We start from the raw sequence: 9,910 nt of genomic DNA, 5'->3' as shown, positions 1-9,910 counted from the left end.
CAGTGCCTTCGCAAAGGCCAAAAGTGAACCAAGTATTCAAGCCATGAATATAAGAATATTTAGAGTCTGGTCATAAAATCCGTAAAGCATTAGAAAATGGGCTAAAAAGATCCGCCTCCTCGGCAGCCCTTAGATCTGATGTTATCCAACAACCCAGCTCTGTCCTCATCATTGCAACAAAGGTGACGTTGCAGAAGCCTTTGAAACAGAACTCATGCTACAAAAACATTTGTAACAGAGGTTGTTTAGCAAAATTCTTTTTTTCAGCTTCACCTTTTTGCAACAAAGATGATGTTGCGGAAAGAACTTTTGCAACATGGATGATGTTGCAATTTTTTATTTTTTACAATGAAAGGATGTCGCAGCAACAACGTCGTCATCGCCATCGCCCTTCTACATCTTCATAGTTGTTGAAACTCGTCGGCATGCGCCGCATGGCCTGGCGGGCATGGGCGGCGGAAGCGCGAGGCCGACCCGTCGGTGTCGTGACGCTGTCCCTGAACCCGCTTCGCCGCCGGCGATGGGGTCCTCTGGCCGGGATCGCGCCGCGGCGAAGGAGGCGTGGCTCTTCCTTTCGTCACCTGGGTAGCTTCGACAGCGACCGCTCGGGCCCAGCCGACTTGGTCACCCTACCATGGTCGCCTAGTGGGTTCGCAACAGACTGCTTGTATGTGTGGATAGCGTTTCAGTGGAGTTAAGGATGAAAGAAAAGATGCGGTGCGCGGGCCCATGAAGACGCACGGTAGACGTTGAACGTGACGGATGTTAGGGAAAAATCGGTCAGTTGAGTACCAACTTTTCCCTTAGAAAATAGATATTTAGATATGATGTTCTTACACGGCGTTATAAGAAAGACATGAGATCAGTTCATGATAGCTTTTTTACATGAAAAAGCGGTTATTTGCCACTTCCGATATTGGACTTCGCAGAACTGCCACTCTCAAAATTGGCCTGGTAAAAATGCCATCTAGCTCCGTTGCATTTTGATTACCATGCCATTTTTTCTTTTTCCATTACTTTTTCTTTTTCCATTTCAATTTCCTGTCACCTGAAAGGACCAAAGTACCCTTACCCCTTTCTACCTTATCCAATGTGTTTGTGGTTATCCGATTGCTCTGTGGCTAGCTTGTTCTGGTCGCCATGGTTGCTCGCCGGCGTACATCGCTGATGCCTGCGCGAGGTACCCTAACTCGCCGCCCTAGCTTCCCACGCCTGAGCGAGTAACTGCAGGTCGCCGCCGGTGCTCGCCCATGGCTGCGCGCGCCGCTGCAACTCACCCTCGTCACTGCAGCTCTCCGCCGGCGCTCGTCTATGTCTGCACGCGCCGGCGCAGCTCGCGCTCGCGTGGCGGATGCTTGCGCTCTGTGGGTGCTTGCCCTCGCCTTGCGGATGCTTGCGCGTGCCAGCACAGCTCATTGCGGGTGCTCGCCCAGGCCTGCGCGCGACAACACAGCTCGTCCTCCCCTGCGTACGTTGGCGCAGCTCGCTCCGCGACATGCTGGAGAAGTGGGTGGCGCTGAACATCAGCACCAGTGGCGTGATGGCAGCAGCAGCTGGAGGAGGAGATGGATGCGTGTGAAGTTCTGAAGATGTTGAATGCAAGCAACCTGTAAGTGATGTTTGCTGTAATCTTTACATGATGTTGGATGCAATTTCGCAATTACATCAAGAATAGCATGTCATATTTAATTTCACGTCCAGAATCAACTGAGCAACAATACGACAAATAAATAATGCGGCAAATTTCAATCTATAAGGTACTTGCTGCAATATCTTCTTTTGCATTTATTGTAGCTTATTCAGAGACAAGAAATGGAATTGTGGCTAGAAAAAAGTATGTAGACCTCAAATTTTAGTACATTGGCAAGGGAGAGACATATAGACACTTCAACCATGATTGATAGATGAATATGAAATGAGTTCACTTGTCACAAAACAAAGTGTTGAGTTTACATAATAAGTTCACAGCTCAAAAATATATATGAGCTCACAGCCGAGAGAAATTGGAGAAATTGAGATATAGAAGATCGGTGGCACGCGGCGTCAAGGAAATCGGCGGCGTCATGACGTCCAGGAGACGGGGGTGGCGTCCAGCGATTGACCCAAGAAGTCCAGGCAATCAGGGAATGTTCCAGCAAAGAAGGCAATGACTTTTCCATATCACCCATATCATGATTTTTTTGACTTCAAACTGTATGATATCATGGACTCTGCATAAGTTGATAAGACATGATAATTAACCGCAAAAAGCATGGGTATGGATAACACATTGAAAGTAATACCAGAGAGCAAATTTAACGCTTACAATAAAGCATGGGCACAGATAACTTATTGGTTCATCTGCCACTGCTTATTATCTACCAAGAAACTACAAATGAAATGTATAACTAAATTAGGAATAAGAACTCCATAAAACATTGGCTTTGGTCTGCAAACCATTAATCTGATTGGAGATGGAAACTAAACCAAGATCGGGTAAAGTTTGAACGTAAGATATAAGTGCAGTCATTCGAGTAAATAATAGAGAGGTAACCACCAGATCATCTTCTATTCTAGAACTCTGTAAATCTGGGATTACAATATTTGGCAACAAAACTGACATCTTAGGTATTTTATTGACTAACATCACCCATCTGTTTGCAGAGAACACAACTTTTAGATACCTTTGAAGAGCAATAAGATATCGATATGTCAGGTTAAAATGCTATAAAACTAAATTTACCATGCTACAAAGTAAACTTGCCATGTTAGTTCACATAATGAATCCTTTGTGTAGGGAGTTCTAGCGACGCATTATACAAGGAGCTATGGCATGCTTGGGCTAGGCCGTTGATCACAGTGCCTCGCCAAGGTGAAAGGATTTACAACTTTCCGCATGTTTATATGGAACAGGTATGTCTCACCGCATTGGTGTTTGCTCTTCTTGATGCCCCATAACTAATGAATGAATTTTCTACTCAACACATGCAGTAGCTATTTGTGTCATGGGACACTGCTTTGTTCTTGTGTTAAAAATGACAATATGACTTTGTTTATGTGGAATAATCATCCAGGTATTTAAAGATCATCCACATCCACGTACATATTTAGAACCTGATAGGATCCTTGTGTGTGCGCGGCGTGTGCTTCTCTAGTGTGGTCATGTATTAGTTGACAAATGAATACCCATCAGAGGGTACCACCTTACATACAGTGCTTCCAGCCTTGTAGGCCTCACCAGAAGTCCCTTTGTTAAGATTCACTGCGATGCCTAACTTACTACATTTGACAAACATCTTTGCTAACTGATAAAAACAACAGCGTAAGTAAATAAAATCATTTTCACATGTTATGACAAACTGATTCTTCCAGCTGACCAAAAACCAAAGAAAACAGAGTACTAATACACAAAGAGACTGTATAATTGTTAAGGCTACTTTACGAACTAATTTGGGAATAGACTGAACATATCAGGAAATACACGAGTTGACTGAAGAAAAAAAACATCATCTACTAATACTATACTAAATGAACATTATCCATTCACATCTCCAGTATTGTACTATTATACATGATAGAGAATGACTAATAGTACTCATTCTTCTCTTAAAGACGTCAAGAAAATACAGTCAGTAGAAAAGGTAGAAGGATTTTGAGCACTAAACTCCAGTTATCAGTACACCTGACTATCTACATGTCTCCAACCGGTTAATTTATGAATCATCACATTTACCTATAAGGGGGCATTTGTCTATAAGATGTGATTTGCTTGCATGCATTTCATAGATAAATATGTGAATAAAAGTTAGGACTTGCTTACATGCCTGGATATTGACATTCACATACAGAGACAATACATCTTCAAGACACAAGAATGTATAGTCACAAACTCACAATTCCATGGCAGCAAAAATCTTCAATAATCTGTGAACTCCATATAAAATGATATTATAGATCTCTTGTTTTATTGATATATTGGAATATAGAAGGAGATGTACTCTACAAGAGAGAAGCAACCATCAACCGTGCTAATGTCACCTCTCCATACTACCATCGGTCCAAAGGCACTCAAGTAAAAATCAAAACACAAAAACGGCAAATGGCACTTGGAGTTTGGAGCCCGCTCATCTGATTTAGATAATCTGGGAAAGAGCAATGATTTTGCCCTCTTGTGGACTTAAAATAGAATTCGAAAAGTTCAGTTGACGGCAGAAAATGGAGGTAAATACCAGATTTTAGTGCCATGAAGACCTCGCCATTTTGCAGAGGCGTAAGGCTTTGATCAGATTGTGGTATTTAGAAGCACAAGATAATGGTATTAGTAAAGGAGTGCAAGAGAGATTAATACCAGAGGTAGGGAGCATTGAGCAACACAACATACATTGTATAAATATAGAAAGACATGAACATATTTGTGAAATTTAGTATAAGCATTTCATAGCATCCGAAAAGCAGTAAAATAGCTATAGTTTTTTAAACACATCTGCTTTGCAAGAACATGAAAAAAAACACTCTAAATCTATGACTGAAAACAATATGTAGAATCAGGAAGAGTAATAGACGTATGATATTGATGATTTATCATAATAAGAGATAAGATGTAGAACTTAAAATGACGCAGAGGAAATAAATGATCATACGACATTCCTATTCCGCAACATAGAAAAACAGAACGACTGGCCAAAGTGATTAATCAACCTCTATGTGAAGGCTGGTGGCTTTATTTTGATGAGTGAGAAATCCATCAAAAGCAATTCAAGATTTTCATTCCTACAAATTAGAGAAACCGGGGCGTTTTGGTCACCATTATCCCAAAAAAGTATGCTATGAAGATATTATTAGGAAACTGATATAAGCTAATTGGCAACCATCTGTATGCTATGAAGATATCATTAGGAAACTGAGGTCACCCAAGAAAACAGGAACTTCATGCATCTTCCTTCCTATTGGACATAAATAAATTTATGAATACCAAATGAACCAAATATTGCACAGAAATATCGAAGGATGTAATTACAACATGCCCACACCACGCCGGATAGTTCAGTAATTATAAGCTGCAACCATCATTATTAGCTACGAAAAACAGAGTACTTGTAAAAAAAGATAGAAGGCCAGCTCTCGCAATTTCAGGTACTATCATTCTCATGCTTCATGACAGAAAACGTTCCATGATTTTTCCCGACTATCTTTTCATTTGTAACAAAATGACAAGATAAACGGGGACAAACAATTCGTTTTGTACAACAACCTTTTTATCTTGAACTATTTTAGTTTCTCTACACTAAATTTCTAGACTATGCTGCAAACACAAAAAAGTTATGGAACGTATATATTAGTTTGCACATCTGAAGCTTTTTGTTGCTCCCCCAATCTAGATTTCCTGAATCTTTTTTGTGTAAACCTGATAAAAGCACATATCTTGTTATAAATTGAAAAGGGAAAACAGTGGCAATTTAAAAAATGATAGTAACTGTAAATTGAGTTCTACATGAGAAGCCAACCATCTTACTTCTCACAATTTTTTCAAAGAATCAAAGTAGTCCAAAGAAATACTTTAACTATTCAGACAAAAATCATATAGATCTTAAGAAAAAATTCCCAAACATCCATGGTTTGAGCAGTATGACTGTGTGTTGCTTTTACCTTGCCTGACATGGTTTGCTGCTCTAAGGTCGTGCATCCCCCATATTCTCCATGGTTTACTGTTACAAACGTGAGCAGCCTCCAAATCCTCCATGGTTTACTGCTCCTGCGGGCTTCTTCAGAGTAGAAAGTGAGGAAAAAAGAAAGAGAGAGAGAGAGAGAGAGAGAGAGAGAGAGAGAGAGAGAGAGAGAGAGAGACGGGAAAAGAGAAAGGAAAGAGACCCGCTCACCTGTGGTCGAGCTGCCCTGGCTTGCGGCGTCGGAAGTGTCTCTAGGGCGAACAAGGGCCGGCCTGCTCGTCCCGCAAGTCGACAGTCCCCTTCCATCTTCCGAGCAGCTCCACCCCCACCGAGACAAGCGCTGCCACTGCTGCTTCTTTTCCCTGTCGCCGAGTTCTCCTCGGTTCGGGTCGCCCCACCGCAGGCCTGTACTGCTTCTTCATCCCTGCTCTCCATGGAGACGTCCGATCTAGAACCACGCATCGTCAATGGTCGCGTGGAGGATGAATAAAAGGAAGGGGAGGTGGATCTGCTACGGGAGAGAGGAGGAAGAGGAGGAGCGGCGGCGGCAGCCAGGAGGGAGTAAAAGTGAGGGAGGGGGAAGGCCATGTGCGTGCGTGCGTTAGGTTTTCATCTGCCCAACCCCAGACCCAGCCACTCGCCGACGCCGTGGGCGCGCAACCCGCCCACTGCTTCTTGGCCCCACAAATGAGCGAGCCCACCGGTCATGCAATCTCAGCCAAAGCCTGCGGGTGTAAAAGAGACGGACGGTTGACCAGCCGACAACACGGTAAAACGAGCGACAGTAAATCGATCCTGGGATGGAAAAGGCCTCGCGAGCGCAAGTGCGCTAGAATGGCGGGTAACACAGCAGCGTTTATATGTTAGATATCACTGTTTGCGGGTGTGACCGCTGATGGATACCGTGTCCGTTTTTAGAGTCGGCGTTGAAGATTAGAATTAGTTTGATTACGCGAAATCGTAGCATGCTTGGCTATGGTGCATGCCACTATGCCACCACCGAGAGCACAAGCACTGCAAAAGTTTGACACATCCACATTTTTTTTTGAGAATTTTTCATTCATATCACGAATCATTACAAAGTAGTTGACCTTTACAAACACACTGAAATGCAAACACAAAGGACCATAAACACCTAGAGTATCCTAAGACAACCATAACACAAGAAGGTCTCCGGAGCTATGTGTCATCATCCTTGAATCTTGAGAGAAGACGCCTACAGCAGAAGGATCTGCAACCAGTCGCAAAAAGGTCATCATCTTCGACCATGGTACAATTGCCGCCACGCTACTTCCTCCTTTCTTGACACCAGTGCTGAGAGGGCATGGACATCAATCCAACACACCTGCAACAGTCGTCGTCATCTTTGGCTTTGAGTACCGCGAAAAGTGTCCCTTCCGAAAGGAAGAGAACTCGAGTCATTCGACCGGTCCAGCACAGCGGCTGGGCCATCCGCCCGGGCAAAGCGGGATCTCCCACTAGCATCAACGCAGAGGAAGAAGAAGAACAACAGCAACAAATCATACCAACAAGGAAGAAGAAAGGTCTTCGTCTAGATGCATCCATCGCCCATATGAGGACCCAAACGCCAGTGCCGATGGACCTCCAGCCACTATAGCCCGCGACCTCGACGAGATCCGGGGATCCCCAACCCGGCTGGCTCCTAGACGCAGGCAAAAGCCTCGCCTGACCACGAACGGAGCCCGGAGAAATTTATTCCGACGCGACACCACTGCAACGGCCTCGGCAGCGTCTCCCTCAACCCTAACCATACCACACACCCATCTAGCGAACAGACCTGAGGTTCCCCCTCCCTTCCGCCGCCGGAGCGACCGATGGAGAGAGAGGGAACCGACAGCGTCGCCGGCGGCGTGCAAGGGAAACCTGGTCGCCTCCTTGATCGCCTCGTGCGAACCTATAATCGTGCACATACACATTCTACATACACGTTCTATATACGTTCTTGTGTGATTGTGTCCGAAAGTCAGCATGCCCACGGTCGCGCATGTCAGTGTGGAAAATATATCGCACGATGCATCCGCCACATCCGGCGATCCCGATCGACATTATTATTAAGCACTTAAAAAAGGAAATGAGAAACCTTTCCTACAAAAAAGGAAATGAGAAACCTTCCGCCATCCTAAATAGCCATGCTAACTACTAGTGTCTTTCACCTTGCGCCATCATGCTAGCACTAAATCAGAAAATAAAAAGTGTTTCTAAAGAAAATGAAACAAGTGCTTCCGCCAGACATGATGTAAGATGTGAATGGCGGAAGGTGAATTGCACGTCTCACATGGTTGGCGAAACCTGACCTTCCGCCATGTTTGACAAATAAAAACGCCTTCATCTTCCGCCAAACAGACGGCCTTTCGCCGTCCCGGCAGAGAGAAGTGTACGTGGTGCTTTGGTTGGCCGAATAGATGTTCGAACTTCCGCAAAGCCTCCTTTTGTTTGTTTCGAATTTGTAGAAAAATGTGTGTTTAGACCGGTCTGCAGGCTGATGCAAGACCGCGTTGGATGGCAAACTGCTTCCGGACAGCATGGTCCGGACCCTTGCGAAAGGTTTAAGGGTCTGCTTTGGGGACGCCCTTAGAGCAACTCGCATATCCCGTAAACTAGGCCATCCGCCAGTTTACGGGACGGAAACCATTTTTTCGGCCCGAATAGATCCCGTAAATCCGATCGTCCCAGATTTTTTTTGGGATCCTGGATACGCCGGCCCATTTCCTCCATATCTATGGAATTTGAGCTTTTTTTAGGGACCTCTAAAACATAGAAATGTAGGCGGGAGGGAAGTTTCAGCTCCCGCCACGGTCTTCCGCCGCGTGAACCGCCATCCCCGCCATGAGCTACTGCCACCATGCGAGCTGTAGCCACCACCATGAGCTGCTGCCTACCGCCGCCGTGCAAGCTGCCCTCTCGACCAAGGACGAAGGCAGAGAGAAGCTTGTCGAGCGAGACGTCGAAGCAGAGCTTGAGCGCCTTGAGCTGCATGCGAGGGCAGTAGGCGGTGCTGCGGGCCCACGCGAACGCATCAGCAGGAGCGGCGGGACCTGTCGAGGCAACTAATCTGACGGCGAGTACTAAGGGTACATATAGGGGCGAAACCTAGCTACGGTACTGTTGGGGATATAACTATTGGTATGACCCGCCCAGGAGGGGCCGGGTTATACTTTCAAATATTCTGGAAGCCCAAGACCAAGGATAGAGACGGTGGTTCAGTTAAAGGGCCCAAAGCCCAGAGATGACTTAAGGCCCGTAGTGATAAACCGCCATGTATGCATGAGTTGTATTCTAAGGCAAGAATGGTTAAGAGACCGAGCAGGACACTGTTTATGAGCTGGACGGGACACTGTAAGCCGCTGGGGGTCGACCTCTGTATATAAAGGGACGACCCAGCGGCGGTTCAGGACAAGTAACATCAACTCGAGAGTTAGGTCAAGCGATTCGCTCCCTGGTTATCGAGACATAAGCAATCCCACTCAAAACTAGATCGTAGGCTTTTACCTTCACTGTAAGGGGCCGAACCAGTATAAACCTCGTGCCCTTTGTCCCGATTAACCCCTTTAAGCTTCCTATTTGCGATGGCTCTACGACTAAGTCCATTCACTAGGACATCTGCCGTGACAATTCCACGACAGTTGGCGTCCACCGTGGGGCCAGCGCACGGTGGATTTGAGTTCTTGAAGGGCAGCTTCAAAGGGCTCAAGGGATACGATGTGGGCCGGATGACCAAAAGTCATCGCGGCAAGCTCTACATCGACGACGCAGGCTGGGGCCCCGACGTCGGCTCAATTGAGTACGGGTACCGAGTCCCCCTCGGCGGAATTCACGTCTTCATCGGCAAGATCGGCGAGCCGGGCCCTGAGCTGGACATCTACACCGACCTCGTCGAGACGGCTCAGCGTGCGAGACCCGCCCGGGCTCCGCCTACTGTGAAGCGTGCCTTCATGGGATGCATCCTCAGAGGGCTGTATGAAGGATCTGCATATGGCGGTGAGACGTCCATCTACTCTGACGGTGAGTCGTACACAGGTGAGACAGATTCATTGTATCAACTGCAAGACGGTGGGCTTGGGGGTTGTTCCGATGGCAGCAGTATTCCTGATTTCCTCGAGCCGCTGAGTAGGGTCGGAATTTTCATGGCCGGCACACAACCTATCCAAGACTCCACAACTGCGGCAGCCATAACCTTCGGGTCAACAGCAGCCGGGGCAGGAGGCCATGTGCGCTCGCCGGCTCAGGTGTTGATGGATCTCACA

General features: G+C 46.2%; 3 long non-coding RNA genes across 3 annotated transcripts; 1 reads left to right on the top strand and 2 right to left on the bottom strand.

The window, feature by feature from the left end:
• The first annotated feature begins 1,472 nt into the window (after nt 1-1,472).
• LOC123159584 (uncharacterized) lies at nt 1,473-3,234 on the top strand. The gene is made up of 3 exons (XR_006479794.1): nt 1,473-1,609; nt 2,644-2,695; nt 2,777-3,234. It is a non-coding gene; the product is annotated as an uncharacterized lncRNA (long non-coding RNA).
• Nucleotides 1,882-2,777, bottom strand: LOC123159585 (uncharacterized). Its single transcript, XR_006479795.1, has 2 exons — nt 2,306-2,777; nt 1,882-2,210 (listed from the first exon to the last, which is right to left on the bottom strand). It is a non-coding gene; the product is annotated as an uncharacterized lncRNA (long non-coding RNA).
• A 1,111-nt stretch (nt 3,235-4,345) lies between the features above and the next one.
• LOC123160308 (uncharacterized) lies at nt 4,346-6,011 on the bottom strand. Its single transcript, XR_006480122.1, has 3 exons — nt 5,856-6,011; nt 5,626-5,741; nt 4,346-4,922 (listed from the first exon to the last, which is right to left on the bottom strand). It is a non-coding gene; the product is annotated as an uncharacterized lncRNA (long non-coding RNA).
• Nucleotides 6,012-9,910: the final 3,899 nt, after the last annotated feature.

This window comes from Triticum aestivum, chromosome 7B (assembly GCF_018294505.1).
Source record: "Triticum aestivum cultivar Chinese Spring chromosome 7B, IWGSC CS RefSeq v2.1, whole genome shotgun sequence".
In the NCBI taxonomy this organism is placed as follows: Eukaryota; Viridiplantae; Streptophyta; class Magnoliopsida; order Poales; family Poaceae; genus Triticum; species Triticum aestivum.
Note: the sequence above shows the minus strand (reverse complement) of the source record. Positions and strands in the feature narration are given on the sequence as shown.